The sequence below is a fragment of the Chiloscyllium punctatum genome, chromosome 22, assembly GCF_047496795.1.
Source record: "Chiloscyllium punctatum isolate Juve2018m chromosome 22, sChiPun1.3, whole genome shotgun sequence".
Lineage (NCBI taxonomy): Eukaryota > Metazoa > Chordata > Chondrichthyes > Orectolobiformes > Hemiscylliidae > Chiloscyllium > Chiloscyllium punctatum.
In genome coordinates, this window is record NC_092760.1 from 63,925,508 (window position 1) to 63,931,505 (window position 5,998).

Genomic DNA, 5,998 nt, shown 5'->3' on the forward strand with positions numbered 1-5,998 from the left:
TTCTAAATCCCTAGCAGTAGCCTCTGTAAACTGTCTGACTGAAATTGTGGCTTAAATGGGCCAACCTCCCATCGATAGAATCCATCTCCCAGGCCCGCTGTTAAGGGAAGGTTGCCAGCATTCTCAAAGATCAACCCCACCCTGGCAATGCTTTTCTACAACCTCCACCATCGGGGAGAAGGTACAGAAGCCTGAACACGCACCAGCCTGTTTCGAAACAGTTTCTATCCTACTGTTATTAGAATACCGAATGGACTCACAAACTCTTCGCATTCGCCTGTAACTGTGTTTTGGTTTTTGCCGCTATTTACCTATTATTTACTTATCTAATCTATTTAACTAAGTGGTCTGCCTGTATTGCTCGCAAGGCAAAGCTTTTCGCTGTGCCTCGGTACACATGACAATAAATTCGATTCAATTCAATCCCGGTCCCTTTTCAATCCTGACTTCCTTTCTCCTATTAGTCTCTTCCATTAGATATCATAAAAATGTTCATTTTCAGCTTAAATAAATTGGGACTACAAAATTAGAAAGGCCCCAATCTCAATTTATTTTATGGCTCTTTAAATGTTCCTTCCAACTGTGCCTTGCGGAGCCGATGATGATGCAATCCTTGGTGTGAGAGGTGAGAACTCATTTTTTTAACATTCTCTTGCCTTTCCTTTATGGTCTTTGCACTGATTTTTTTTCATGTACTTAATCCTTTTTTCCTAATGGATTGTTAACTTCACCTCCAGAACTTACAATAGCTTCTTATAATTACCTCTTTGGCTAAGGCTTTTATTTACGATGTATGGTTTATCTCTCTTTTCTGAGCCCACATTCTTTCTCTGATACTTCTTACCAACTCTTGAATAAACATTTGGCGTTGGGGTGCTGTGCCTGCTTTCCCCTGTCCCTTCATGAATGCTGCTGTCTCTACCTGGAACTTCAGCTGCTGATTAACTATCTGTGCCTTCTTAAAGCTCTCTTGGTAGCCCCAAATCTATTGTCCTTGCTTTGAATATAAAAATATGAAATGTTTTCTGTATCTGTGACTCATTCTTTCACAGGGGTCTTGCTAATCTTCTGTGTAGCAGTCCACTATTGGTGTGTGCAAATGGCTGTTTGTGGGTTTAGCACATGATAAATTAAAACACTTTTCTGCTAAGCACAGAATGTACTGTATTAGTGAGCCTAAGGCAAGCGTATCCTCTCAGATAAAGTATCTATTGGAATGTATGGAACTCATTCATCTGTATTTCTGATGGTCTGATAACATGTATTTATAGTAATAAACTGATCTGAAATATTTCATCACAATAGAACAATGGAGCTTAAGTGAACTATATAACTGTGATAATAGACTGATTTGGTGAGATATAAAGGAGAACTTTGCGTATTGCTGACTCTTATTGTTCTATTTGCGTTTGTAGACTTTGTAATTGGGAATTAGTGGTCATTTGTATGGAATGTAAAGGTCAAAGGCCAAAAATAGCGTAAGAGCTACAAGTGAAGTATTGTAGCGTATTTATAAAGTCCTTTTTCATTCATTCATGGTGTGTAGGCATCAATGGTAAAGCCATCAATTATTAGCCATCTCTAATTGCTCTTGAGAAATTAGTGGTGAGCCTTCTTTTTAAGCTGTTTCAGTTCTCACAGTGTACATAGTGTTATTCAGGATTGCCAGGATTTTGACTCAGCAACAGTAAAGGAATGGTGATACATTTCCAAGTTTGGGTTGGTGTGTGACGTGGAGGGTAACTTGCAGTTGTGGTGTTTACAAGCATTGGTGACCTTTGTTCTTTGAGATTCCAGAAATTCTGGGTTTTTGCAGCTTTAAATTTTAAAAGTTTGGATTACCATCTGATAGAAGCAAGTCATGACAAGGTTGCAGACCGATATAGACAGACTTAGTGAGTGAGCAGACAGAAATCTGACAGATGGAGTATAATGTGAGAAAATGCAAAGGAGGTATGGAGGGATCCAGATGTTCTAATGCATGAGTCACAAAATATTAGTAAGCAAGTACAGCAAGAAATAAGAAAGGCAAATGGTATCCTATCCTGTATTACAAGAGGAAATGGACATAAAAATAAGGATAAAAAACCGAAAGAACTGCACATGCTGGAAATCTGAAACAAAAACAGAAATTGCTGGAAAATCTCAGCAGGTCAGGCAGCATCTGTGGAGAGAAATCAGAGTTAATGTTTTAGTCCAGTAGCTCTTCTTCTGAAACAGATTGCTGTTTCTTCTGAAATTTTGTTTCTTCAGAAAAAGAAATTGCTGGAGGATCTAAGATTCTGAAGAAGAGCTATGGGATCAAAACATTACCTCTGCTTTCTCTCCACAGATGCTACCAGACCTGCTGAGTTATTCCAGCAATTTCAGTTTTTGTGATTAAAATAATTCATAAAGGGCATTTTGAGACCCCATCTCCAATACTGTGTGCAGTTTTGTTTTTTTTTGTTTAAGGAAGGGTAGAAATGAATTAGAGGCAGTTTAGTGGAGATTTGCTAGATTGATATCTGGAGTAAGCAGTGTACGTTATGTGGAAATGGATGCAAAAAGTTGGACAGAATAGTCTTGTTTTCACTGGAGTTTAGAAGTGTGAGGGGTGATTTGATTGAAATGTACTATATCCTGAAAGACCTTGACAAGGTGAATGTGGAAAGGATGTTTCCTCTTGTGAGTGATTCCAGAACTAAGGGACACTGGCTTAAAATTAAAGGCTGTCTCTTAGGATAGAGATGCGGGTATTCTTTTTTCTCTGAGGTTTGTGACATTTTGGAACTCTGCCTGAAAAGTAGTGGGTATGGGGTCAGTAAATATTTTTAAGGCAGATTGATTTTTGTTCTTCATGGAAATCAAAGGTTATTGAGGATAAATTGAAACAGAAACGGATCCAAATCATCATTTTGAATGACAGAGAAGGCTCAAAGAGCCAAATGCTTTTAATTCTGATCTATGTATGAAACCGATTGAAAATGGCAATATAGAGGAAATGTTTTATGCCAAACAGAACTAGTAACATTAACATTACAAAAACTTCATGAATTATGCATTCACCTGTTGTACTCCTACTGAACTGTAGTGTACAGGTAGTCATATCGAACCTTTGAAGTGTTGGACCTGAGTCACAGGTATTTGATTGTGTGGTATAATGAGTCATTAAAAACCCATTTCTGTATTGAGATAAGTTGTGAGTACAATGGTGTTTGAAGTAATAAGATGAATTAGAAATAATGCAGACCAATTTTATTTGGTAACAAGGTGCATGAAACTGTACAGAATGAGATCTCTCTTATTGAAGGAATCAGATCATTTTTAACCAAAAGAAATGAATTGTTATTATGCCTTTCACACATCCTCAGTATGCAACTGAGGCTATGGCCCAAGCATCTATTTATAACTGTTTATTTTAGTAAGGTTTTCCTGTCAAATAATTCCTATTTTCAAAGACTGTTAATATATAACACATCAATGTGCCACGTAGGCAGATGGCTGTTGGTTCATTAATAATTGTTATGTCTGTGTTTCAGTTAGTGTGGAGCACCGTGGTGTTATTTAGCCAGCTGTGATTTGTTCATTATTAGATACTATTCAACAATATTGGGCAAATGTTCCTTTCTCCTACACTTTAAGAAACCAACCACACTTTTTCAAATTATCAGCGCCTCTCAGCAATGTTATTTCTCATCTGCTGTGTTGAGTCATTGGACTGAAGTTTTTTTTTGGAAAGCTCCCAAAGCTTTGATGGCTCCCTGATGGTTTGAAGAAACATTTTTTACTGAAAACTCAGCAGTACATTGTCAGAGAAAAATAGCATCCTGGACTGACACAGTGCAGATAGAGGCCAGGATGGAGGCAAGGGACAGGATGGAGAAGGTAAATGTGGGAATCATTCAGACTTACTAATCCTGGTTGCTTTTCCAATGACTTCTACTTCAACATATTTACAAATCAATTGTCAATGAGGAGTTAGGGCATGAATGGGGTTGACTGCTCTGACTATTATAGTTTGAAAACTTGCTACTCTTAGTTGTTCAATATTAGATATGAAGAATGACTGACTGTTTCAGTGAGGCACCGAGAGGAAAAAAGGGAATTCTATTTCTTGAACAGCTTTTACAACTTCAGGATATGCCAAAAAATTCACAACCACTGTTTGCATATGTCAAGTGTGGTCACATTTGAAACATAGAAATGGAGCATCCACTTGTGCACAGCAAGCTTCCATAAACAGCATTGAGATAAACAAATGGAAGGCGAAGAGGTGATTTTGTTAAGGTATTCAAATTGTGAGGGATGTGAGCAGAGTAGGTAGGGAATTGAAAGGATCAAGAGCGAGAGCAAGCAAAGCAGATGTAGCATGAGAAAAATCTTTTTCACACAGTGTATTGTTAGCTCTGGAATATACCACCTGCGTGTGTGGTGGAGATATCTGCCTGCATGTGTATTGCACTAGGCATCTGGGTCGTGGTGCATTGTATCAAAAAATACATCCTTTTGACAGTCTGACCATGCTCAACCAGCCCAAGTTTCCAAAATACATAACCTAGTGTCCAGCACGAGATGTGGTTCTCCTATGAGACAGTATTTACTGAATAATCCAGACTGTGCTAAGAATTATACAAGAAACCAAATTAATATATCAATCAGGTTTTCAGTGTGTTTTATTTGCATGTGCTGGAAAGCTAAAAATATTGACACACAAGACCCTATTCTATGCAGGCAAAAAAAAAAGAGTTAGTGCACACACTTCATCTTTATCATTGAGAAAGTGTTATGGAGACGACTGATCTCTGCTGCATTCCCCATGACAATGTTTTGACCAATCAGAGCCATCTGTTTAGCCTGCGGTTAATCCACAACCCAACAGTGACAATGAACAGATTCAGCTGCAACTCTATGCAAAGTATAGTCCAATCAACCAGCACCCTCTTCACATAGACTACAAAGTGCTGCTCCCTGCAAAGGTTGGCTTCTTTAATCCTGATGCATGCAGGACAAGCAGCTTCAACTTTATAACTTTGTTGACAATGTTTAGGTTCTGTGTTACCAAGCATTTACTCAGGACTTTGCTCACTCCTGTTAAAGCTAAACACCTGTTGCTGTGGTAACATGATTGGCACTGTAATCTCAAACCATTCAAAGTTGCAGAAATCTATCAGTTTGGAAACTGATAGATTTGGAAATCAGTTATCTCAACAAGGCATTTCAGAAGATGATAAATGTAGAAAATGCTGGTGGAAGGCAATGGCAGTTGTTAGCAGCAGTAGGTTAATTAGTAGTCAGTTTGAGATCCATATGATAAGTAATATAAGAATATCCAATGGAATGTTTCAGGACATTGTAGTCCAAGTAACATTGGATTCAGCCCCAGTAGACATGGTGTTCTACACTTGGCAGCAGTCAGAGTAATTCCTGTATTGCCATGCCGTCAGAAATGGAGCCAGCATCATCCACAGAATTAAGAAGTTTTGAAGGGGAGAAATTCTCCAGCTGGGGAGAGCGATGGTCCTAGTCAAGTTGAAATTAGCAAAATTACCCATCAAGATTGTGAAGGGTCAAGACCCAGCCTTGCTTGGAAGCAACTGGCTCAAACCATAGAAGCCAAACTTGAATGAGCTTGTGCCACAGAAAACAAAACCCAAAGACAAGGTGACACAATTGCCAAGTATCTTTGGGTATTTAGCGAAACTGGCAACCATGATTCAAAGATGTAAAGTCAACATATGGGTTCAAAGGAAGACCAGTTTACTGCCATTGCCTAATGCTGTGTAAGAGAAAATGGAGGCTGAGTTGAAAAGACAAAAACACAAGTTGAACAAAGAAATTGGAATATTCCCAATCTGGTAGTACCAAAGGCAGGTGGTTGTGTGAGTGTATGTGGTGATTAAAAGATAACTGTAAATTAGGGATGAAAATATGATTCACCTGATATTTTATGAAACATAGAAGATCTGATTGTTTGGTGTTAGGAGGCCAGGAATTAATTCAGAAATACTTCTGACAA

At 38.3% G+C, this 5,998-nt stretch overlaps 1 non-coding gene across 1 annotated transcript; it reads right to left on the reverse strand.

Annotated features, from left to right (window-relative positions):
* Positions 1 to 1,007: 1,007 nt before the first annotated feature.
* Positions 1,008 to 1,111, reverse strand: LOC140493900 (U6 spliceosomal RNA). Its single transcript, XR_011963785.1, has one exon. It is a non-coding gene; the product is annotated as a U6 spliceosomal RNA (small nuclear RNA).
* Between the last annotated feature and the right edge of the window lie 4,887 nt (positions 1,112 to 5,998).